This window comes from Jaculus jaculus, chromosome 5 (assembly GCF_020740685.1).
Source record: "Jaculus jaculus isolate mJacJac1 chromosome 5, mJacJac1.mat.Y.cur, whole genome shotgun sequence".
Lineage (NCBI taxonomy): Eukaryota > Metazoa > Chordata > Mammalia > Rodentia > Dipodidae > Jaculus > Jaculus jaculus.
In genome coordinates, this window is record NC_059106.1 from 74620306 (window position 1) to 74646883 (window position 26578).

General features: G+C 42.9%; 1 protein-coding gene across 2 annotated transcripts in view; it reads left to right on the plus strand.

The window, feature by feature from the left end:
- Positions 1-26578, plus strand: part of Smap2 (small ArfGAP2) — a 79889-nt gene that overhangs the window by 465 nt on the left and 52846 nt on the right. The gene's annotated exons all lie outside the window — the stretch shown is intronic.

Consider the following 26578-nt stretch of genomic DNA (forward strand, 5'->3'; position numbering starts at 1 on the left):
GTGTGCTCAGGTGAGACTTGTGTTTCAGTCTCTGAATGACTTCTTGGGCCCACTGCCATCCAGAGCTAGCAGCCTTTCACTTGCAAAGCTTGTGGATGGAGTGCATCTGTATACGTGTGTGTGTGTGTGTGTGTGTGTGTGTGTGTGTGTGTGTGTGTGTTGTGGTGGGGTGGGGGGAGGGAGGATGTGAGGAGGAAGGTGAGATGACGGAGAGGAAAACTGTTGAAATGATTTTTTAAAGGTGACTGCCTGCGTGCTATTTGGTTAGCAACTCCTTCTGTCATTTAAGGCCTTTCCCCGAGATCAGACAGCGCCTAGGTGGAATTCTTCTTTCTCCCAGAACGTGCGCACTGGGAAAGCTGCCTTATGCAGTGACACAGTGCGGATTTCTAGACAGCCTGGTCCTGCCTGGGGAGTGTGCTGGAGGCCTCATGTGGCGGCAGAAGCTAGCCGGACCTGGGCTGTAGTGCAGGACCCGTTGAATGAAGGGAGAAAAGGAAATAAGGAGTTCATTGAATTTCTTGCTTCCACAGTGATCACACTTCTGAAGATGAAATAGGAGGGATCATTGTACATTGGCAGAATCGTTTAGTCTTTGTTTCATGTGCTTTGAAAGGTTCATGGCTTAAGATAATTAACAACCAATATGATGGAAAAGCCTGGTGATTAGAGAAATAGTTAAACTTGTCATTTGTAGTTATAAACTGCTGTATTTTGCTGGGGGTGGGGGGGGAGGCTGTTTTTCATTTACATTCCTTCATAATGCTATGGGTTTTCAGGGCTTTTTGCCATATAGCATAGGGCATATGATATACAGACAAAATTAAATATGCTTGCATTCATTTTGAGGAATGAAGTAAATGCTGAATCGATGCTCCATCACCATTTGCTTTAGAGTAAGGTTATGTAAGGAGGGCACAGGAATGATGCATTGATTTAGATACTGACTAATGTATTGTTGACCTCCATCAATAGGTGGAATGTGTCATTAGCAAAGCAGGTCTTCCAGGCTTCTCTCCTGAATTTTTACATCAGCAGGAGTTCACTACAAAGAGATATTTGAGCAGGTTGACGGGCTGTGGAGTGAATCTTGTTAGGGCTTGTGCTAGATCTATCATCAGAAGAGCAGGTTTAAAATTTAGGAGTGTGTCTTGGTTGGACTCAAAATCCCTTATGTCCTTAGTTGTCAGCCCCTGAGTCACAGTAAAGCAACCCACTGGAGTGAGCATTGCCTCATTGGGGAGGTCAGATGCCATTTTGATGACTTAATCCCACCTTCCATTAACAATAATTTTCTTATACTTACCCAGATTCCAATAGCATATAGAAGAGAGAGGTTGATTCTCCATTTCTTCCTCCAGATTTTCCATTGCTCTTTTATTAGTAGCCTTCCTGGGGATCAGGTGATGAAACATTAATTAATTCTTAATGAGAACTAGTATCTGCTTGCTTGTGGACTTTACTAACTGTTGTTGGTTGTGAACTCCTGGAACCTAAAAGTTTCTAAGTTAGAAGTTCTTTTCAACACATTTTTGCTACAGTATGAAAAAATGAGATGTCCTTGTGTTCATTATTTTTCAGTTCTGTTAAGTAGGCATTTGTGGAGGCCTCTGTTCATCTAGCTTGTGAAGTATCTGGTCCCTTCCACCTGTTTAACCACTTTCACTTGTTCCTTTCCTCTTCCTTTAAAAGCATCATATTTATTTATTTAAGAGAGGGAGAATATGAATGAATGAGAGTGGGCATGCCAGGGCCTTTTGCTGTTGCAAGTGATGTACCACTTTGTGCATCTGGCTTTACATGGGTACTGGGGAGTTGAGCCCAGGCCATCAGGTGCAAGTGCCTTTAACCACTGAGCCATTTCTCCAGCCCCCTTTTAAAAATAATTCTGTTTTTGTAATGAACATGTGGACAACTCTTAGAAGATGGAAAGAAGAGATATTTCCATCTGTAGGTATATATAAAACATGTATTTAAAAAAGTTTTTTTTAGGACTGGAGAGATGGCTTAGCAGTTAAGGCACATGCCTGCAAAGCCCAAGGACTCTAGTTCGATTATCTAGGCCCCATGTAAGCCAGATTCACATGGTGGTGCATGCATCTGGGGTTATTTGCAGTGGCTGGAGGCCCTGGTGCCCATTCTCACACTTTCTCTCTCTCTCTCTCTAGTAAATAGATAAAATAATAAGTTCTTTTTAGAGAGAGCTAGAGTGAGTGAGCAAGACAGAGAGAATTGGTGTGCCAGGACCTCAGTCACTGAAACTGAACTCCAGATGCTAGCATCACCTAGTGTGCATTTGCGACCTTGCGCTTGCCTCACCTTTGTACATTTGGCTTACTGGAATCCAGAGAGAGATCGAACATGGGTCCTTAGGCTTTGCAGGCAAGTAAGTGCCTTAACCTCTAAGCCATCTTTCCAACCCCAAACATACATTTAATTGGAGAATGAATTTAAAAACTCCTGGCTAACAAGATTTAGGTTTACTATATTTCTCATGTCCTCAGAAAATTGACAACTCACCCTACAGTTGTTTTTTTTTTTTTTTTTTTTTGAGGTAGGGTCTTGCTCTTGCCAGGCTGGCCTGGAATTCACTATGTAGTCTCAGGCTGGCCTTGAATTCACAGTGATCCTTCTACCTCTGCTTCCCAAGTGCTGGGATTAAAGTCATGTGCTACCATGCCTGGCTCATCATACAGGGTTTGATGAATATTCACATATTAATATTCAATCCATTTATGTTGCCTAGATTACAGACCTGTGAGCTGATAGTTCTGTAATGTTCCAAAATAACTCTTGGGTAACAAGTCTTTGTAAATCTTATTGAGGAATAATATTATTTTTATTAATTGATCCTTAAAATATATAATTTTAAGTATCAGAATAGACAAGTTGGTGCTTTTCCTTTATTTTTATTTTTATTGGAGACAGAGAGGGAGAGAAAGAGATGAGAGAGAATGGATGCACCAGAGCCTCTTAGCCACTGCAGATGAACTCCGGATGCATGTGCCACCTTGTGCATCTGGCTTATGTGGGACCTGAAGAATCGAACCTGGGTCTTTGGGCTTCTCAGGACAAGTGCCTTAACCACTAAGCAATCTCTCTAGCCATTTTTTAATCTTTTTGTTTTCCTCTTTTTATTCTATAGACGTTCTGTTAGTTCTGGGGTTTTAAATTCTTTTCAGCACAAGGTTCCCCAGTGTGTAGGACTGCTTAGCACTGGAGTATCTTCAGTGTGAGGGAGATAGGCTTTGGGGCAATGCTATGGCTTGCTTTGTCATCAATCACCAAAGCCCTCAAGCTAGTCCTTAAGTCAGTTAGTGCACTTATGTAATGATTAGCAGAGGGCAAAACTGGCAGAAATTCCAGCTATATCACCCATGGAGGACCCGTTACACCACACTTGCTTTGTACTTGGGATCATACTGGCCCAAGACTTAGCCTTCAGCTCTGTAGTTCTGTGTGCTTGGATCAGCCTACTCAGAGACTGTGGTTTAAACACCGTGCTCTTGTTTACCTGCAAGGATTTGCCCTTCTGATAACCTGAATAGTCATGTCCACATTGGGACGCTCCTTGTTCCGCCTCAAGATTTGTGAGAAATTAGAGCTGTTTAATGTGCAAAGGACAAAAGTGGGAGAAATCCGATGGTCTTCTGGAATATGTGCTTCAGACTCCAAAACACTAAGAGGAGTTTTGAGTCTGGAGAAGCTTTGTATATTTTCCCCTTCCCTCTTCTGTAATATCTTGTTTGTGAAATGTTTTCTGTCTAATCACCAACCCTGCCTCTGTTCTAACTCCTAATATATATATGTATGTATGTATGTATATAAATACATGTGTGTGTGTATGTATGTATGTATATAATTTGGTTTTTCAAGATAGGGTCTTGCTGACCTGGAATTCACTATGTAGTCTCAGGGTGGCCTTGAACTCACAGTGATCCTCCTACCTCTGCCTCCCAAGTGCTGGGATTAAAAGCATATGTCACCATGCCCAGCTATATATCATATATTTTTTAATTTAAATTCACATTTTGGAAAAGATAGCCTTTTCATGTGACCCAAAATTCAAAGTCCAAAGACAACACACAATGAGAAATCATTATCCTAAGGTGACCTTAGCCACCTCATTTCCTTCTCTGGGGGTAGTAGCCATTGTTGGACACTCTTTTTATTAAATTAATTTTTATTGACATTCTTTTTTTTTAAATTTTTTATTTATTTGTTTGAGAGCGACAGACACAGAGAGAAAGACAGATAGAGGGAGAGAGAGAGAATGGGCACGCCAGGGCCTCCAGCCTCTGCAAACGAACTCCAGACGTGTGCGCCCCCTTGTGCATCTGGCTAATGTGGGACCTGGGGAACCGAGCCTTGAACCGGTGTCCTTAGGCTTCACAGGCAAGCGCTTAACCGCTAAGCCATCTCTCTAGCCCTTAAATTAATTTTTAATGAAATTAATAATTTATTTAAGAGAGGGGGACATATATAGATAGAAAGAGAATGGTCCTGCCAGGGCCTCCAGCCACTGCAGATGAACTCCAGACACATGTGTTACCTTGTGCATCTGGTTTATGTGGGTGCTGGGAAATTGAACCTCAAATTGGGGTTCTTAGGCTTCGCAGGCAAGCGCTTAACTGCTAAGCCATCTCTCCAGCCTGGACATTCTTTACCTGACTTGCTTTGCTTGTGACAGGATCTCATGCCGCCCAGGGTAGCTTCAAACTCAGGGGCAGCTAAGGATAACCTTGAATTCCTGATCCTTTTTTCTCAACTTCCTAAATGCTGAGATTACAGGGGTGTTCCAGTGTACCTGGCTTCTTACTTTTTATTTGTTTTATTTTATTTTTTTGTTTTTTGGGGGTAGGGTCTCACTCTAGCCCAGGCTGACCTGGAATTCACTATGTAGTCTCATGGTAGCCTTTAACCCAAGGTGATCCTCTGCTTCTTGGAACATATTCTTAAGTGATTTGGAAGGCAGCTTCCCTCATGGAAAGTATTGTAGAAAACCTTTGAGGACGCAAAGAGGCAGAGTGGTAGAAAGGACTTTCTTTTGGTGATAGAACATCTAGTTAAACTCCTTGATTTCATTAGTTTCACTTTTTAACTTTATATCCTTAAAATATTCTGGTTCCTAGAAGCCACAGTTAGAGTGACTTACAAGTAATTCCCTAGTCTTTAAGCCAAAGCCACTTCCTATGTATGAGAGTTCTGGCATTTTTGCTCATGTCCTTTATGGGACCCTTGAGGATAGCCTTTGAATATTTCCTGACTCTTCAAACTTGGATGAAAGATTAGCCCAGAGAATTCCTTTGTGCGGAGATTTTCAAATAGTAACCCTAAATTTTAACTTTTGTGCATTAATCTCTAGCTTTCCCTTAATTTATTTTTCAATAGCCACAGACCATTACTTTTTTATTTATTTATTTTTTTAGAGTGAGCGAGGAAGAGAGAGAGAGGGACATAGAGAAAATAAGTGTGCCAGGGCCTCAGCTATTAAAATTGAACTCCTGATGCTTGTGCCACTTAGTGGGTATGTGCGACCTTGTGCTTGCCTCACCCTTGTGTATCTGGCTAACATGGGATCTGAAGAGTCAAACAGAGTCAAACATGGATCCTTAGGCTTGGCAGGCAAGTACCTTAACCACTAAGTCATCTCTTCAGCCCCCAGACCATTGCTCTCCCCCCCTCACCCTCCACCGAGGTAAGGTCTCACTCTAGCCCAGGCTGACCTGGAATTCACTGTAGTTTGAGGAACTCAAGGCGATCCCTCCTACCTCTGCCTCCCAAGTGCTGGGATTAAAGGCATACGCCACCACACCCAGTCAGACCATTGCTTTTTAAAATATCATTACTTAGAACATAAACCTTCCTATCAAGTTTTAATTATTTTTAGCTAGATCTTGGTACTTTTTTTGTTTGTTTGAAGCAGAGTCTCACTCTAGCTCAGGCTGACGTAGAATTCACTGTGTAGTCCCAGGGATTTTTATTTTAATCCCTCAAAAAAGTGCCAGGTATGGTGGCCCACACCTTTGATCCCAGCACTCAGGAAGTTAAGGTAGGAGGATCACCATGAGTTCAAGGCCACCCTGAGACTACATAGTGAATTGCAGGTCAGCTTGGGCTAAAGCAAGACTCTACCTTGAAAAAAGAAAAAAAAAATCCATCAAATCCAGCAGTAGTTCTGCTTCAACTTCTAGCTTTCTAGCTGTTAAATATCCTTCTCTAGCTGAGATCAAATAACCTTCTGTGTTTTTACAGCCAGCGCACCATAATTCTGACAGCCATGATTATATTGACAAGTTTTACTGATAGTAATTTATCAGAATCTCCATTACATTGTCTCTTAATATCAACATGTGAATGAAACCTGATCCCTGGGAGGTCTTTTGCTATTTGTTCTGCTTGGTCTTTAAATGTCATCCTAGGACAATTAGGAATAGAGTACAAAGTTTCATATCACTGGGGAAATCTCTGTAGGCCTGTGACTCACAAATATATATGCATTCAGAAAATGTATCTTTTTGTCTTATTGTTGATTTTATTTTTAATTTTTATTTGAGAGAAATAGAGAAAGAGTAAGATAGAGAGAATGGACGTGCTTGGGCCTCTAGCCACTGTAAACAGACTTCAGACACATGCGTCACCTTTGTGCATCTGGCTTATGTGGGTCGTGGGTAATTGAACTGGGGTCCTTTACAGGCAAGTGCCTTAACCACTAAGCTATCTTTCCAGCCCTGTTTGTTTTTTTGAGACAAGATCTCACTCTGTAGTCCATACTGTCCTGCAGCTCACTATGTAGTCCAGACTGACCTTGAAACCAAGGTATTTCTGTTGCTTTAGTCTTACTAGTGTTGAGACCAGACACTAGAGGCGCATGCTCCCATGTCCAGTCAGTACATATATCTTAAAGCCAACTGTGGTGGGAGATACACACCTGTAAACCCATTACCTAGGAGGCAGAGGCGTGAGGACTAGGAGTCAAGGCCATCCTTGTCTACATAGTCAGACAAATAATGCACAGTCTTGTCACATTACTTTGATATTGTATACAAGGAGCAGTGTGAAAGCACTGATGATGACACAGGCTTTTCCTCAGGAAGACATGGATTCTGAGAGACAATTAAGCTGTGCTTTAACAGATTAGCAGGGCTTTGCCAGGTGAATTTAGGAGACCGGGCATTCTAGGAAGAGGAAACAGAACGGACAAAGCCTTCCGGGTGAGCTGCATCCTGTGTGTGTAAGGAGGGGGTCTTTAATGTAGTTTGGCTTCATGTTGAGGTGGGTCACTAGTCAGGGGCAATAGGGTTAAAATTCCAGCTTCCAGCTCAGTAGTTGACTTTAGAGCTTTGAGATTATGATTATGCATTAGGCTTTAGGCTGTCTTTATGCAAGAAGCACCTAGTATTGTACATCTGTCTTATACTCAGAGAAAATTAAAAGTGTTGCAGGCGTAAAGTGCTTTGTAATTGATCCATACTAGGAAAGATGTGGGTATTGACCCCACATGATATCCATGGAAGTGTACCTTCATGGATACTTTAAAGTAGCTTAGAAGCTTCTAGTGAAATGCCAGCAGCAGATCTGCCATCATTTCTTGAGCCATTGCTGCTGCATTTGAAGCTGAACCTGCTGTTGAAGCAGGTCACGTGTTGAATATTTGATGCGTGCTGTTGATTGTGTAAGGATGCTTGGTAGCAAATCTTTTGTTTCCAGATAAATTAAAAAAACTATCTCCCTTCTGCCTTTTCCATCTGATGTCATTATGGTATGTAGGTGGCAGCTTTCTTGGGTACGGTTGTCTGTATAACTGTTCATCACATGAGTCATGGTCTGTTTTTGTCCTTCTGCCTGAAAATTCCATCCTGAAGATAATCTGCAGTTGGTGGCCGACACACGCTATTCATTATGTACATGGCAGCTGGCCGTGTGTGCTGTGCTGAGTTGTAATGGAGTCTACCTGTGTTGTGGAGAAGGAATTAAGTAATTTATTAAATGGAGTCATACTCTTTCTCCAAATAATACTGCCTATGAAAAAGATGCCAAGCAAGAATCTGCATAAAACATACGTGTTTTGAGCTAGAGAAATAATTCAGCAGCTAAAGGTGCTTGCTTGCTAAGCCTGATGCCCTGGGTTTGATTCCCTCGTACCCATGTAAAGCCAGATGCACAAAGTGGCACATGTGTCTGGAGTTTGTTTGCAGTGACAGGAGGTCCAGGAACACCCATAGTCATACTCTCTTTCTCTCAAGTAAATACAGTATTTAAAAGAATATATTTTATTGCTGGCCGTGGTGGTGCACACCTTTAATCACAGCACTTGGGAGGCAGAGGTAGGAGGATTGCCATGAGTTTGAGGCCACCCTGAGACTCCATAGTGAGTTCCAGGTCAGCCTGGACTAGCGTGAGACCCTACCTTGAACCCCCCCCAAAAAAATATGTACATGTGTGTGTGTGTGTGTGTGTGTGTATAAAATCTATTTATTTGAAAGCAGGAGAGAGTGTGTGTGTGAGGGAAAGGCAGGGAGAGAAAAAGAGAGAGAAAGAGAGAGAATGGGTGCGCCAGGGTCTCCAGCCACTGTAAACGAACTCCAGATGCATGTGATACCTTGTGCATATGGCTTATGTGGGTCTTGGGGAATTGAACCTAGGTCCTTAGGCTTTGCAGGTAAGTGCCTTAACTGCTAAGCCATCTCTCTAGCCCTCAAATAACGAAAATATTTTTTAAAACATGCATTTTATTTTATTTTTTTTGAGGTAGGGTTTCACTTTCAAAACATGCATTGTATTTTAGTTGTTTATTTTTAAAATATTTTTTTGCATGTGTATGGATGGTGTGTGTGGGTGCATGCACATGTGCATCAGTACACCAGGATCTCTTGCCACTGCATATGAGTGCCAGATGCATGTGCCGCTTTTTTTTTCTTTTTTTCGAGGTAGGGTCTCATTCTAGCCCAGGCTGACCTGGAATTCACTATGTAGTGTCAGGGTGGCCTCAAACTCAAGGTGGTCCTCCTACCTCTGCCCCCCGAGGGCTGGGATTAAAGGATGTCCAGCTTAAATTTTTCTTTCGTTTTGCCAGGCATGTTGGTGCATGCCTTTAATCCCAGCCCTCAGAAGGCAGAGGTAGGAGGATTGCCATGAGTTCGAGGCCACCCTGAGACTACATAGTGAATTCCAGGTCAGCCTGGGCTAGAGTAAAACCTTACCTTGAAAAAACAACAACAAAAAAACAATTTTTTTTCCATGTGCCACTTTTTGCATCTGGCTTTATGTGGGTGCTGAGGAATTGAACCTGGACTGGTGGACTTTGCAAGTGAGTGCCTTTAACCACTTAGCCATCCTCCCTGTCCACAAACACACATTTTTACATTTGATGCATGCAGTACCTAACTTTATTATTGTATCTGCTTAACTCCTTATTACAGGTGTACTTCTGTTTGAGCAAGTGGCCAGTGTTAAGTAGATACTAACTGACAAAATTATTTATTGGTTTCTGAAATATAATAATTCAGCAAACCACAGTGAAAAGTTAGGAACCAAGTCTGTGTAGAGTAAAACATCTTAACATCAATTCAATTAAAAAAATTATTTAGTAGCCTTGTGTGTCCTTCCTGGATGCAGACCCCCCAAGCCAGTGATGCTTGCTGCTGGCTGAGCACACACATTTTTTTTTTTAAATTTTATTTATTTATTTGAGAGCGACAGACACAGAGAGAAAGACAGAGGGAGAGAGAGAGAATGGGTGCGCCCGGGCTTCCAGCCTCTGCAAACGAACTCCAGACGCGTGCACCCCCTTGTGCATCTGGCTAACGTGGGACCTGGGGAACTGAGCCTCGAACCGGGGTCCTTAGGCTTCACAGGCAAGTGCTTAACCGCTAAGCCATCTCTCCAGCCCTAAAAAAATTATTTATTTACTTTTTATTTATTTGTTGGAGGCAGGAGAGAGAGAGAGGGAAGGAGAAGAGGGAGAGGGAGAGAGAGAGAGAGAGAGAGAGAATGAATATGAATGGGTGTGCCAGGGCCTCTAGTCACTGCCATTGAACTCCAGAAGCATGTTCCACTATGCATATCTGATTTATGTGGGACTTGGAGAATTAATTGAACTGGGGTCCTAAAGCTTCACAGGCATGCACCTTAACCACTAAGCCATCTCTCCAGCCCATCAATTCACTTTTACCAAAGTCCTCTATTGTTGAAGCAGTAATCCTGTATTGGTTAGTTAACTTTTTTTTTTTTTTTTTGGTGGTGCTAGGGATTAAACCTAGGGTTTCCCCCCACTGCCCTCCCTACTAAACAAGCTCTCTGCCATTGGGTTATTTCCTCATTCCCCTCTTTTTAAAAAAATTATTATTTATTTATTTATTTTTTGTATTTTTGAGGAAGTGTCTCACTCTAGCCCAGGCTGACCTGGAACTCACACTGTATGCAGTTCTAGGCTGGCCTTGAACTCACAGTGATCTTCCTTCCTCTGTCTCCTGAGTGCTGGGATTAGAGGCATGTGCCACCATACCTGGCTTTCATATATATATATATATATATATATATATATATATATATATATATATATATATATATTTTGTTTGTTTGTTTGTTTTTTGTTTTTTTGTCTTTTGAGGTAGGGTCTCACTCTAGCTCAGGCAGACCTGGAATTCACTATGTAGTCTCAGGGTGGCCTTGAACTCACGGCAATCCTCCTACCTCTGCCTCCCGAGTGCTGGGATTAAAGGTATTCGCCACCATGCTTGGCCTATTTTTATTTTTTAAAAAAATGTTTATTTATTTGAGAGAGAGAGAGGAGGAAAGAAAGGAGGGAGGAAGGGAGGGGGAGAGAATGGGCTTGACAGGGCCTCCAACCACTGCAAAGGAATCCAGATACTTGTACCACTTTGTGCATCTGGCTTTACATAGGTACTGGGGAATTGAACCTGAGTCTTTTGGCTTTGCAGGCAAGTGCCTTAGCCACTAAGCCATCTCTCCAGCCCCTTTGTTATTTTCCACTTTTTTGTTTTGTTCCTCCCCCCACCTTTTTAAAAAAATTATTTCCAAGGAGAGAAAGATTGAGAGAGGGCACACCTGCCGAGGCCTCCAGCCACTCCAAATGAACTCTAGATGCATGAGTCACTTTGTACATCTGGTTTTATGTAGATACTGGGGAACTGAACTTAGGTCCTTAGGCTTTGCGGGCAAGTACCTTAACCACTGAGCCATCTCTCCAGCATTAGAAGAAATTAATTATTTATGAGAGAGAGAATGGGCCGCTAGGACCTCTAGTCTTTGCAAATGAGTTCCAGATACGTGTGCCATCATGTGCATCTGGCTTATGTGGGTTCTAAGGAATAGAACCTGGGTCTTTAGGCTTCTCAAGCAAGTGCCTTAACCCCTAAGCAATCTCTCCAGCCCAGTAAATTTTTTTTGAGGTAGGATCTTGCTGTAGCCCAGCCTGACCAGGAGCTCACTCTACAGTCTCAGGTTGGCCTTGCACTCACAGTGATCCTCCTACTCCTGCTACCATGCTCAGCTCTGAAAAATAAATCAAAAATTTATTTTTAAATAAATGAAAAAAATAAATTTACTCCAGCCATTCCAGATGCACGTGCCACTTTGTGCATCTGGCTTTACATGGGTACTGGGAAATCAAGCCTGGGTTGTTAGACTTTGCAGGCCAGCACCTTAACCACTGAGCCATCTCTCTAGCCCCTAAAAAAATTAATTTTAAAACTTGTTTTAAAGTCCTGTTTGAAGGTTTTCTCAGTCAAGGACCAGTCAGAGACAGAAACTATTGTAAGTCATCCAAGCAGAGAGCGTTTAATATAGGGAATATGTTACACAGCTAAACAGACTGGTGACACACCCTAGGATTAGCTGTACCTGGGAGATGCTCTGCTAGGCTGCTAGAGAAATTAGAAGATGGTATTAACAAGGCCTGAAGCTTTAGCCGTCTGCTGTGAGCTAGAAGCATAGAAAGAGGAACTGTCGCGTGGCAGCTGGAACCCTGGCCAAGTAAGGGAGCCTTGGCTTCTCTGCCCCACTTGCCACATATCCCCAGAAGTACTTCCCAGAGAGGGTTCTTATCAGAAATCAGCCTTCAAGGGAGTGTGGGAGATGTCATTTCCTGTGATAGTGTAGTAAGGATAGATGTCAGAGGGAACAGGCAGTGACACAAAGGCACTTAAGACATCTCCAAGATGTGATCTTTTTCCTTTACTTGAGTTACTAAGGGCAAGAGATAGAAAGGGCTTTTAGGCAAATAAGAAGAGAGAGGCAAGCAGGGCTTTCTGGTAGATAGAACCTTATATGCACCTAAGGATCATAACTTGCTGAGAACATTTGTCCCAGGAAGTAATGTAACAACTCAGCTGTAGCCTGCTAGGGTGTGTGCCTAGGCAAATTAGTTCTGCTGAATCTGTGTTTGACTGTTGCCGGTTACCAGGAGTGATTTAACATTTGGTTACTCAGAAGAAGAGTTCCTACCCTTTCGTTTCAGGAAGCCTAGGGCTTGGGCGTGGTGTATGACGTTGAGCTGTGCCGGTGGCTCTCTTAACATGGGATGCACAGATGAGAGGACAGTGGCCTTAAAACATGGTCCAGCCCAGTCTTTCTTGATGGTTAAGGAAATCGCAGTGGGACTAATTTTCTTTGTGCTTTAACTAGGCTTACTGGCTGGCTGGTTGGTTGGTTAGTACTAGGCTAGGGAGGTGAGACACTGGATGTTTTCTTTGGCACTAAACCTGAAAAGTGTCTTGTAAGGAATGTTGCAGTTAGCCCCTTTAAAGGCAGTGCTTCTCAAGTTGCTGCTGCTAACCTTCCTGGTTATAAAAGCTTTTGAGTTCCGTGATACAGGTTAAACACTTTCTAGAAGTGCTTTTTTTGTCAACCAGGTCACCTGCATTTGGGCTCTTGCTACATTAATGGAATTAGTAGAACTAGGCCAGCCAAGGGTTTGAGGGCACTGTGTGTTTGCTGTGGTGTTCTTACTTGCCACAGATAAGGGAACATCATTGTCTGAATAGTCACCAGCTATAAAAAAAAAATCACATAGGTTTCATTGTTTTTCACTTTTCTCCAAAAAGTTAACTTCAGGTGGTTCAGCAGTTAAAGTTGCATGTTTACAAAGCCTGCAGGCCCAGAATCAGTTCCCAAGCCACCCATGTAAACCAGTCACGAAAAGTCTTGCAAGCATCCAGTGTGCTCTGGAGTACCCCCACACACGCACATACATATAGGTAAATTAAAAATTTAAAGAGGCCAGGCGTGGTGGCGCATGCCTTTAATCTCAGCACTTGGGAGGCAGAGGTAGGAGGATTGCCATGAGTTCGAGGCCACCCTGAGACTCCATAGTGAATTCTAGGTCAGCCTGGGCTAGAGTGAGACCCTAACTTGAAAAACAAAAAAAGAAAAAAAAATTTAAAGAAAAAGTTGTTCTTAAAATAAAAACAAAGCCGGGCGTGCTATTGCATGCCTTTAATCCCAGCACTTGGGAGACAGAGGTAGGAGGATCACCATTAGTTCGAGGCCAGCCTGAGACAACATAGTGAATTCCAGGTCAGCCTGGGCCAGACTGAGATCCTACCTCGAAAAACAGCAACAACAACAACAACAAAACACACACACAAAAAAACACCCCAAACAAACAGAAGCTAAGCTTCCTCTTGGAAACTGCATGTACAGTTAAATTAAAATGTAATTTGGTGCTTCATTCATTTATTTTTTGTATTTATTTATTTATTTATTTTTTTGAGGTAGAGTCTCCATCTAGTCCAGGCTGACCTGTCATTTGCTCTGTAGTCTCAGGGGGTCCTTGAACTCACAGAGATCCTTCTACCTCTGCTCCTGAGTGCTAAGAATAAATGTGTATGACACCAAGCCCAACTATATTTATTTTTAATTATATATATATGATAACAGATTATGCTTTATTAAAAAGTATCTATTTGTATGTTTTTTTGAGGTAAGGTCTTACTCTAGCCTAGGCTGAACTGGAATTCACTATGTAATCTCTGGGTGGCCTCTGGGATTAAAGGTGTGTGCCACCATGCCCGACCTACTTTATTAAGATATTTTAAAATTGTTTATTAATGAGAAAGGCAGAGAGAGAGAGAGAGAGAGAGAGAATGGGAGCATCAGGGCCTCCAGCCACTGCAAATGAACTCCAGCTACATGTATCACATCTGGCTTTAAATGGGTACTGAGGAATTGAGCCCGGGTTGTTAGGCTTTATGGCAAGTGCCTTAACTGCTGAGCCATTTCTACAGCCCCATTCAATTTATTTTTGTCAAGTTTATTATTTTGCTTTTTAAAAAATATTTTATTTTTATTTATTTATTTGACAGAGAAAGAGGGAGAGAGGGGGAGAGAGAGAGAGAGAGAGAGAGAGAGAGAGAGAGAGAGAGAATGAATGGGCGTACCAGGGCCTCCAGCTACTACAAACAAACTCCAGACGTGTGCGTCCCCTTGCGCATCTGACTAACGTGGGTCCTGGGGAATCAAACCTGGGTCCTTTGGCTTTACAGGCAAACGCCTTAACTGCTAAGCCTTCCCTCTAGCCCTTATTTTGTTTTTTTGAGACATGTTCTCACATGTCGCCCTGGCTGGCTAAGAACTTGCTATGTAGACCACACTGTCCTTGAACTCCAGGTGACCACCTGCCTGTGCCTTCCAAGTGCTGAAATTACACGTGTATATGCCATCCTGCCTGGTTGTAATTTGGTATTTTATTTTGATTAATTAATTGGGGACGAGTGGGAAGTTTGAGAAAGGGTCTCATGTAGTCTGTGCTGTTTTCAAACTCCCTGTATGGCTAAGGATGACCTTGAACTACTGATCCTCTTACAACCACTTCCCATTCTTGGGATTATAGATCTGTATTACTGAACCTGTCTTTCTTGGATTTTTTTTTTTTTTTTTTTTTTTTGAGGCAGGGTCTCATTCTAGCCCAAGCTGACATGGAATTCACTCTGTAACCCAGGATGGCCTTGAGCCCTTGGGTTCTCCTTCTGCCTCATGCTGCTGAGGCCTGGGATCAAAGGCATGTTCCACCATACCCAGCTCTATGATTTGGTATTTTAAAAATTCATGCCTTACTCTTTCCCAGAGTACTAGTTCTTTTCAAACTGGCCAGTTCTGCTTGAAAAGTAAAACTTAAAAGGTAGTTGTGCCTTTTTAAAACTTCATGTTTAATAAGGACAAGTTTTCACTACTGTGTTTGACTCTTCCCTTTCTCGAACTTTCTCCTTCCCTCCCCCACTCTTCTGGATCCTGTATTTCCCCACAGGCTTTGTGAATGCTGGTCCACTGGCAGCTGAGCGGCAGGCCCCTTCCCAGTGGAAAACCCCAGAGATGAGCCCAAGTCACCTTCAGCTGTGGCCATCCGGCAGCGTAAGGTCACCCTGGGGATCGTCTTCAGTTTGTCCAGCTCTGCACTCCCTCTGCTCCCTTTTGTGTGGCTGAAACTTGCCCTGGAATCACACCTTTGTAACATGTCACTGGGGAGGACTAGGATTTTCTTATTGCTTCTTCTTTCTTTTTAGTTGTTTTCCATTCCCTTTGGCATTGACTCTTTGGCTCATACTGCAAGGCAGTGGTTTTTTTTGTGTGTGTGTGGTATACATGTGTGTATGCATGTTTACATGTGTGTGTGAAGGTGTGTGTGTGTACATGCATGTGGAGACCAGAGGCTGAGTCATGTCTCCTTTTACTTTCTACTTTACTCTTTTTAAAAATATTTTATTTTTATTTTTATTTATTTACTTGACAGAGAAAGGGGGGGGGGGAGAGAGAGAGAGAGAGAGAGAGAGAGAGAGAGAGAGAGAGAGAGAGGGAGAGATAGAGATATTAGGCGCGCCAGGGAATCCAGCCACTGCAAATGAACTCCAGATGCATGCACCCTCTTGTGTATCTGGCCAATCCTGGGGAATCGAACCTGGGTTCTTTAGCTTTGCAGGCAAGCACTTTAACTGCTATCCATCCCTTCAGCCCACTTTTTTTTTTTTAAATTAATGTTTTCTTGTTTTTGTTTTTCAAGGCAGGGTCTCACTCTGGCTCAGGCTGACCTGGAATTCACTATGTAGTCTCAGGCTGGCCTTAGACTCAGGCAAACCTCCTACCTCTGCCTCCCAAGTGCTGGGATTAAAGGCATGTACCACCACACCCTGCTAAATTTTTAAATTCCTTAAAATAATTTATTACTTGAGAGATAGAGAGAAAGAGGCAGAGAGAGAGAGAGAGAGAGAGAGAGAGAGAGAGAGAGAGAGAGAGAGAGTGTATGGGAGCACCAGGGCCTCTTGCCACTGCAAACGAACTCTAGATGCATGCTGAGCTTTGTGCATCTGGATTTACATGGTACTGGGGAATTGAACCCAGGTCATTAGGCCTTGCAAGCAAATTCCTTTAACTACTAAGCCACCTTACTCTTTGACAGAGGGTCTCTCATTGATTGAACTTAGAGCCAGTGAGGCCCAGGGGTTCCTTGTCTCCACTTCCCCAGCACTGGTGTTACAGGTGTGCACTACCATGCCTGGTATTAGATGTGGAAACTATGGATCCAAACACAGGTCCTCATGCTTGCATAACAAGTACTTTACCCACTTAGTGAGCCATCTCCCCAATCCCTTCTTTTCATTTTCAATGAAATAAAGTGATTCTCTGACAAGTTTTGTTGACTAGAGCCCTTTTTTCCCCTCAGGTTTCCAACTTGTTTTTTTTTTCTTCTCCCTTTCTCCCTTCAGAGAGAGAGAGAGGGAGGGAGGGAGAGGGAATGAGAATGAGAATGAATGGGTGAATGTGGGTGCATCAGGGCCTCTAGCCACTTGTAAACGAACTCCAAACACATGTGCCACCTTGTGTGTGTGGATTTACATGGGAACTGGGGAATTGAACCCAGGTCCTTAGACTTTGCAGGCATGTGTCTTAACCACTGAGTCATCTCTTCAGTCCCCCAGCTTGTTTTTTTTTAAAGAATGATGCATTTTTTAAATATATATATATATATATATATATATATATATATATATATATGTATATATGTATATATTTTGTTTGTTTGTTTGTTTTTGTTTTGTTTTTCAAGGTAGGGTCTCACTCTAGCCCAGGCTGACCTGGAATTCACTATGGAGTCTCAGGGTGGCCTTGAACTCATGGCAATCCTCCTACCTCTGCCTCCCGAGTGCTGGGATTAAAGGCATGCACCACCACGCCCGGCTTAAATATATTTTTATTTTTATTTATTTGGAAGAGAGAAATAGATAGATAGATGGACAGACAGACAGACAGACTAGAGAGAATGGGTGCTCCAGGGCCTATAGCTGCTGCAAACAAACTCCAGACGTATGGACCTCTTTGTGCATGTACCTTACGTGGGTCCTGGGGAATTGAACCTGGGTCCTTTGGTTTTGCAGGCACATGCCTTAACCACTAAGCAATTCTGCCAGCCCCCCAGATTGGTTTTAAATACAGATGGAATATAGTTTAAGTACTAGATTTTATAAGCCAACATGGAGAATACTTGGTTGATTATTATTTTATTTTTGCATTTTGAATTTTAATTCAGAACTTTGAAGAAAAATTTCTTAGTCCGAAACTGTTCCCCTCTGCCTTCCTGTTATTTTTTCCTCATCTCCAAACCAAATAAGTTGTGCTCCCATTTTGTGATGCACTGAGAAGTAAGGGAGATGGGGAGGGAGAGAAGCCTTCACTTCACTGGAGCTAGTATAGTGATTGGAGCAGAATGTTTCCTTTTCTTATTTTGACTGGCATGCAGGGTACAGAAAAAAGGGAAAAACGAGGAGCTGGGAAGATGGTTCAGTGGTTAAGAGTGCTTGCATGCAAACTTGCTGGCCCGGGTTCAATTTCCAAGCTAAACATAAAAAGTGGAATGTGTTTATTGTTCACTTGCAGTGGCGAGAGCCCCTTGCATGCCCATACCTCCCCCACACCCACACACAGATCAATATATATTGTTGTTTTTTGAGGTTGGGTCTTGCTCTTGCCCAGGCTGACCTGGAATTCACTATGTAGTCTCCGGCTGCACTCTTAACTCACAGAGATCCTTCTACCTCTGCTCCCCAAGTGCTGGTATTAAAGGTATGGGCACTATACCCAACCTTTTTTTTTTTTTTTTTTTAATTTTACTTATTTGAGAAAGAGGCTTCCAGCTGCTACATCTTGTGCATCTGGCTTTACATGGGTCCTAGGGAACTAAACCTGGGCCCTTTGGCTTTTGTAGGCAAGTGCCTTAACTGCTAAACCATCTTTCCAGCCCTTAATATTTTATTTTTATTATTTATTTGAGAGAGAGGTAGACAGAAAGAATGGTGTGCCAGGCCTCTAGCCATTGCAAACAAACTCCAGATGCATGTGCTACCTTGTGCATCTGGTTTACATGGGTACTGGGAAATTGAACATGAGTCCTTAGGCTTTCATAGGCAAGTGCTTTAACTGCTAAGCCATCTCTCCAGCCCCCAAATTTTTAAGTTTTTCTTTTTTTAAATTTTTATTAACATTTTCCATGATTATAAAATATATCGCATGGTAATTCCCTCCCTCCCCACCCCCACGCTTTCCCATTTGAAATTCCCTTCTCCATCATATTACCTCCCCATTACATCCATTGTAATTACATATATACAATATCAACCTATCAAGTATCCTCCTCCCTTCCTTTCTCTACCCTTTATGTCTCCTTTTTAACTTACTGGCCTCTGCTACTAAGTATTCTCATTCTCACGCAGAAGCCCAGTCATCTGTAGCTAGGATCCACATATGAGAGAGAACATGTGGTGCTTGGCTTTCTGGGCCTGGGTTACCTCACTTAGTATAATCCTTTCCAGGTCCATCCATTTTTCTGCAAATTTCATAACTTCATTTTTCTTTACCACTGAGTAGAACTCCATTGTATAAATGTGCCACATCTTCATTATCCACTCATCAGTTGAGGGACATCTAGGCTGGTTCCATTTCCCAGCTATTATAAATTGAGCAGCAATAAACATGGTTGAGCACGTACTTCTAAGGAAATGAGATGAGTCCTTTGGATATATGCCTAGGAGTGCTATAGCTGGGTCATATGGTAGATCAATCTCTAGCTGTTTTAGGAACCTCCATACTGTTTTCCACAATGGCTGGACCAGATTGCATTCCCACCAGCAGTGCAGAAGGGTTCCTTTTTTTCCACATCCCCGCCAACATTTATGATCATTTGTTTTCATGATGGTGGCCAATCTGACAGGAGTGAGATGGAATCTCAATGTAGTTTTAATCTGCATTTCCCTGATGACTAGTGACATAGAACATTTTTTTAGGTGCTTCTATGCCATTCGTATTTCTTCCTTTGAGAACTCTCTATTTAGCTCCTTAGCCCATTTTTTGATTGGCTTGTTTGATTCCTTATTAGTTAACTTTTTGAGTTCTTTGTATATCCTAGATATTAATCCTCTATCAGATATATAGCTGGCGAAGATTTTTTCCCGTTCTGTAGGTTGCCTCTTTGCTTTTTTCACTGTGTCCTTTGCGGTGCAAAATCTTTGTAATTTCATTAGGTCCCAGTGGTTAATCTGTGGTTTTATTGCCTGAGCAATTGGGGTTGTACTCAGAAAGTCTTTGCCAAGACCCATATGTTGAAGGGTTTCCCCTACTTTTTCCTCTAGCAGTTTCAGAGTTTCCGGTCTGATGTTAAGGTCTTTAATCCATTTGGACTTAATTCTTGTGCATGGCGAGAGAGAAGAATCTATTTTCATCTTTCTGCAGATATATATCCAGTTTTCAAAACACCATTTGCTGAAGAGGCTGTCTCTTCTCCAATGAGTATTTTTGGCATTTTTATCGAATATCAGGTGGCTATAGCTACTTGGGCTTACATCTGGGTCCTCTATTCTGTTCCACTGATCTACATGTCTGTTTTTGTGCCAGTACCACGCTGTTTTTGTTACTATGGCTCTGTAGTATAGGTTAAAATCAGGTATGGTGATACCACCAGCCTCTTTTTTGTTGCTCAGTATTATTTTAGATATTCGAGGTTTTTTGTGATTCCAAATGAATTTTTGGATTGTTTTTTCTATTTCCATGAAGAAAGCCTTTGGAATTTTGATAGGGATTGCATTAAATGTGTAGATTGCTTTTGGTAAGATTGCCATTTTCACGATATTGATTCTTCCAATCCAGGAACAAGGGATGCTTCTCCACTTTCTAGTGTCTTCTGCAATTTCTTGCTGGAGTGTTTTAAAGTTCTCATTGTATAGATTCTTTACTTCCTTGGTTAGGTTTATTCCAAGGTACCTTATTTTTTTTGATGCAATTGTGAATGGGAGTGATTCTCTGATATCATCCTCTGTGTGTTTGTTGTTAGCATATATGAAGGCTACTGATTTCTGTGTATTTATTTTGTATCCTGCTACATTGCTGTAGGTTTTGATCAGCTCTAACAGCTTGCTAGTAGAGTCTTTAGGGTCCTTTATGTATAGAATCATGTCATCTGCAAATAATGATAACTTGATTTCTTCCTGCTTTTTAAGTTTTTCTTTTTTAAAAAATATATTTTATTTATTTGTTTGAGAGAGAGAGCATGAATGAATGGGTATGTTAGGGCCTTCAGCCACCGCAAATGAACCCCAGATGCATGCACCACTTCGTGCATCTGGCTAACATGGGTCCTAGAGAATTAACCTGGGATCCTTTGGCATTGCAGGGAAATGCCTTAACCACTAAGCCATTTCTCAAGCCCTAAATTTTTATTTATTTGCAAGGAGAGGGAGAAGAGAGAGTGCGAGTATGAGCATGGGCCTGCCAGGACTCATTTTGTGCATTTGGCTTTAATGGCTACTATGGGATTGAACCCAGGCTGTCAAGCTTTGCAAGCATATGCCTTAACTGCTGAGCCATCTCTCCAGCTCTCCAAAATTAAAAAAATATATATTTATTTATTTGAGAGAGAAAGAAGAGGCAGATAGAAAGAGAGAATGGGCACACAGAGCCTCTAGCAAAACTCCAGACGCATGCACCCCTTGTACATCTGGTTTACGTGGGTCCTGGGGAATTGAACCAGGTTCTTAGGCTTCACCGGCAAGTGCCTTAACTGCTAAGCCATTTCCCTGTCCCCCATTTTTTTTTAAAGAAGAAAAGTTTGACCTTCTGAGTTGGAACTCAGAGAAGCAGACATGCTCAGCAGTGGGGTATCTGACAGCAACTACCTCCTTTCCTTTTTTTCAGAGAATCATGCTACCTTTGGCAGCAGTGCAGTTGCTAATGATGGTAAGCCTGTAACCCCGGCCTCTCCGCAGAGTCTGCGTCGGTGGCGGGGGCTCACATGGAGACCTGTGGCGCTGCTTGCATGCAGTAGGTTTGGTTGTTTCGTGGGGGCTCACGCGGCGACCCAGTGGTGCTACATCCCCTCACCGGCATGAAGGGTGGTGGTGCAGCTTCTTCCTCTTTTCTTGTCTGACTGGAAGTCCCCGAATGTGTGGATTTAGAAACAAGTTCTCTGGTATTTTTAGCTTTGGGTTAAAAGGATTTGTCTTAACATTGTTTAAATAGTTATTTTTGTTCTTGGGCTTTTGAAAAATTATTTCTCAAGAGAATTTTCTGTATAAGCTGGTGACATCTTGTGCTGCAGTCTGCAGCTTCTGGAGGAGGGGACATTGGTGTCTTTTTGTTGCTGTTGTACTTTTTGTGATAACTGTGACACAAGCCCTTAAAGGAGAAATAGGAAGGAAACTCCCTGTTCTTACCATGATGTTTTTGTTGAAAATTGCAGTAAATAGCAGAGCAAATGGAAACCAATTTAAGTGTGACGGCTGGTTTGAAAAGGAAAAAATGAAAAGATTCAGGCTCTGTGCTACATTGGAAGTATTTTTACTCAAGGTAGCTGTTTAGAATGTCAGCCACTCTGGAAGTGGGCAGAGGAATGCGGTTAGAGGACTGCTGTGGACAGAGGAACGGTCTTTCCTGTGGCCGGACAGCGGTGGGGATGCGTCCAGCTTGTCTGGGAGCGCGAGGAAGAGGAAGAGGAAGAGGAAGAGGAAGAGGAAGAGGAAGCCCCTTCCAGTGCAGCCTTAGATCCATGAGGGTCTGTCTGACTTAGCACCTCGGGGCAGTCTGCTTGGTTCGGAGCCTAGTCTGAGAGCAAAAGCAGCTTGACACAGTGACTCAAATCAAGGGTCCACATTATGGCACTGTAAAAATAGGTCTCAGTTTCATTAGACTTCTTGTGCATTTAAGGGAGAAAATGTGTTGTCATGGAAACAGACTCAGACCTTTTTTTTCCTTGGTCTTATGAGAGCTGGAGGAGTGGGGCGGTGGGAGGGAGCTTGTATTTATTTTCTAAACTAAAGGCCGTTGCTTTAAAAAGCAAAGCCACTGTCTTTTCTGATTATGGCATTTATTCACAGCATGATAAAAAAACTGCAAAGTATGGAAAAAGCAGAATCATATAGATGCTAGTCCCATAATTCTTCTCACTCATTATTTACTTGAGTTTATACCACAATGATTTTGTATCATTATTGTTTCACTTAACATTCATCATAGGTGTTCTCATGGCATTAAAACCATTTAAAGGGCTGGAGAGATGGCTCAGTGGTTAAGTGTACTTCCTGTGTAAGCATGCAGGCCTGAAACCATCAGTGTTCAAATCTCAGACACCACATAAACAGCTGGGCACAGCAACACATGCCTGCATCCCCAGGCCCCCAAAGGGAACCAGAGACCAGGGAATCTCTCCAGTTTGTGAAAAACAGCAAGCTGTGATATCAATAAGAGACTCTTCTGGCTCAAATAAGAACAGATGGAAGAACAATGGGGTGGGCCCTGCTGCTGGGCTCAGCCACCACAGGCGAGCACACGGGGCGCTGCGAGGGCATGTGCACATGCCCGCACCGCAGTACCACACACAAGCAAAACTAGGACCTTTATTGCATTCCAGCATGGAAACGTCGCTTTTTTTCTTACATAGTATATGTCATGTGGTATGTGTGTGTGGTGTATGCACACATAGGTGAAGACACACATGCCTGTGCTTGTACACTTGTGAAGGTCAAAGGAGAACATCTGGTGTCCTTCTATCACTCATCCATGTATTTCTTTGAGATGGAGCCTCTCTCTGAACTCAGAGCTGTGGTTTTTGCGAGCTCCAGCAATTTTCCAGTGTCTTAGTCAGCCTCTCATTGCTGGGAAAAATTCCACAACAGAAATCAGTCTAAGGAAGGTAGAGTTTATTTTCAGCTTACAGTTCCATCCTGGTGGAGAAGGCACAATGGCAGCAGCTTGAAGCAGCTGGTCACATTCAGAGAGTGACGAATGCTGCTGCTCAGCCAGCTCTCTCCTTTTTATACAGTCCAGGACCCCAGCCCATGGAATGGTGCCACCCACAGTTAAAGCAAGTATTCCCCCTTGCTTAACCTAATCAAGATAATCCCCTACCAGCAAGCATCAGGCAGGCTAATCCAGTGCACTTAAACCCCCACAGGTGATTCTAGGTCCTGTCAAGTTGACAGTCAGTATATATTGTCATACCTCGTCTCTGCTCTGCACAGGTCTGGGGATCCAGACATGCATGCAGGGTCACACACAGCTGTTTACTGGGTCCTGGGGAATAGAGCTCATGTGGTCTCAGGCACTCAAGCTTGCATTGCAGCAGAGCTGTTACCCCCTGAACCATCTCCCTAGCAATGAGAATTTTTTTTTTTTTTAACTCTAAAATGTTGGGCATTGAGTTTTCATTATTATAGGTAACAGTGCTATACAAACCTTTGTGCTGCTGTTAGGCTGCTGGTTTACTTATGTGTTCAGCTCTAGTTGTCAGGGTGTCCTCAGAGTTTTAAGAAGTTGGGGGTCTTCTGGGTTGGGCACATTTGGAGACAGCTTTGCTGTGTGGGCTGTCCTTCTGAAATGCTTTCCTGCACTAGACATCTGTTGAGGCAAAGAGTGGACAGCTGGGGCTTGACTCCAGGACAGCTTTGTGGGTCACATCACAGTGGGATGGGTCAGCACAGCCCATTCTGTGTCTGGAGAGGGAGAACTTAACAGCCCTGTAGGTGGTTCACATAGTCCTCCTTCACTTAAACTCATCTGCTGGGAATGTGCGCTCAAGGCCCAACTTTAGGAAAAAGGGGAGAGTAACTAGTGCTTTTTTGTCATTGTTGTTTTGTTTTTCAAGGAAGGGTTTCACTCTAGCCCAGGCTGACTTGGAATTCACTAGGTAGTCTCAGGGTGGCCTTGAACTCATGGCGATCCTCCTGCCTGTGCCTCTCAAGTGCTGGGAGTAAAGGTGTGTGCCACCACACCCGGCTTCATTTTGTTTTCGGACAGTCACCCTTGTACTGTTCACTCAGATGTGTGAAGACCTGTGACAGTCCAGGAAGCCAAGCACATGAAACACGTGGTCGCCTAGTGGTGGCTGCTTTGCACCATTTCACGTGCGTGCTTCTGGCCTCTGTGCTGCCAGGATGCTGAGCTGGTCACGTCCCTGGCTAAGCCTCTGCCTTCTCTGTGGGAGGTTTCCGTGTGCCTCTGCATCCTGGGGAGAGGTAAGGGTGTGAAGTGGAGGCTGAAATAGCCGCCCTTTAGCTGTAGCTCTTTTGGGGGGTGACAGCACATGCTTAGACACCATTCTTGGGTGCTGTAGAATTAATAACCTTGCAGCAGTTTTGGAAGCTCTCCTTGTACCCACTGAAACAGGTTTGTTTAGTTGAAGAACCTTACTTTGGCTCTTCTGAAAACTGTGATTATTTTCCTAGAGATCTGCCCTGTTGCCTCTGTGTACAGATAGGTCCCTGTGCAGATTCTCTGTCTGTAGGGCTGGTATGTTTGCCACACTTTTTGGCCTAGACACGTCTTTATACTCAGTTCTGAATTGCCTAGGTTCTGAAACACCATGATAAAGGTTTTGTTTTTTTTTTCTCCCCCCAAGGTAAGATTTTACTCTAGCCCAGGCTAACCTGGAATTGCTTCAAACTCATGGCAATCATCTGACCTCGGCCTCCCAAGTGCTGGGATTAAAGGCGTGTGCCACCATATCCAACATTGTTATTTTATTTTTCTTCATGAATGCGCAATCTCTGCCTTCTGCTCTTCTCTCTTAAAGCAGGGCTGTTTGGATGACTAACATCCAGCACGCCATTGGAATAACCATTTGTACTTTGGTCCCAGAACTCATTTTTATTCTGCTGTTTAGAAATGGAAGTTGTCTAGCTCATTTGGATACAGCTGTGATTCAGATAAATGGCACTACTTTTCCGTGTGTTTTCCATTGGCTGGGCCTCCTCTGGTGTGTTGAAAATGCTGCTACACTCGATTGCAGAGATGCTCACATGCCCATGGCCTTGCCCAGAGCTCATCTGTTGACTCAGAGTTTGTGTTAAGCATCTGCCTGGGTGAAGGGCATGCGCTTTGCTAGGAACATTTGAAAATCATTTCCTGTCTGGCCGCTTTGTCTTGAGGTTTTTTTTTTTTTTTTTTTTTTTGCGGTAGGGTCTCACTCTAGCCCAGGCTGACCTGGAATTCACTATGTAGTCTTAGGCTGGCTTCGAACTCACAGCACTCCTCTTACCTCTGCCTCCTGAGTGCTACTATTAAAGGCTATGTCACCATACCCAGCATGGTTCATATATTATGATGAAAGAGAAACCTAAAGAATGAGACATCTGGGGCTGTGGAGATGGCTCAGTAGTTAAAGGTGCTGGTGGTCCAGTTTGATTCCCTAGTACCCACATAAAACCAAATGCACAAAGTAGAACATGTGTCTGGAATTTGTTTCAGTGGCAAGAGGCTCCAGCATGCCCATACTTTGTCTCTTCCTATTTCTCTCCCTTTTTTCTCAAGTAAATAAATGTTTTTTAAAAATATTTTATTTATTTGACAGAAAAAGAGGGAGGGAGAGAGGGAGAGAGAGAATGGGCATGCCAGGGCCTCCAGCCACTGCAAACAAACTCAGAAGCATGTGCCCCTTGTGCATCTGGCTAACATGGGTCCTGGGGAATTGAACCTGGGTCTTTGGCTTTGTAGGCAAGTAGTGCCTTAACTGCTAAGCCATCTCTCCAGCCCTGTTTTTTTTTTTTTTAAGAATGAAACATGCTCTGGAGAGATGGCTTAGCAGTTAAGGCGCTACTTGCCTGCAAAGCCAAAGGACCATGGTTTGATTCCCCAGGACCCATGTAAACCAGATGCACAAGGTGGCACATGCATCTGGAGTTTGTTTGCAGTGGCTGAAGGCCCTGGTGTGCCCATTCTCTTCTCTCCCTTCCTATCTTTCTATCTGCTTCTCTTTCAAATAAATAAGTAAAAATAAAATATTTAAAAAAGAATGGAGCATCAATTTAGTAACATATAGAGAATCTACCATATTTAACACACATTTTGGGTATGTAAAAGTTCCAGACCCAGTAATGATTATTTCTACTGTGACTTGACCTCTTTGAGGCTTAGGTTCTCCAACTGTGCTTGAACTAGATAATCCTTAAGGTTCTTTCCAATTTTAGAATGCTTTACTTATCCTATTTAGCTTCCCATGTCTGTAATGAAATATACAAGACAATTAGCATAATAAAGAGTAAAGATTTGTTTTGGTTCATGGCTCTGGAAGGTCCAGTTCAAGACC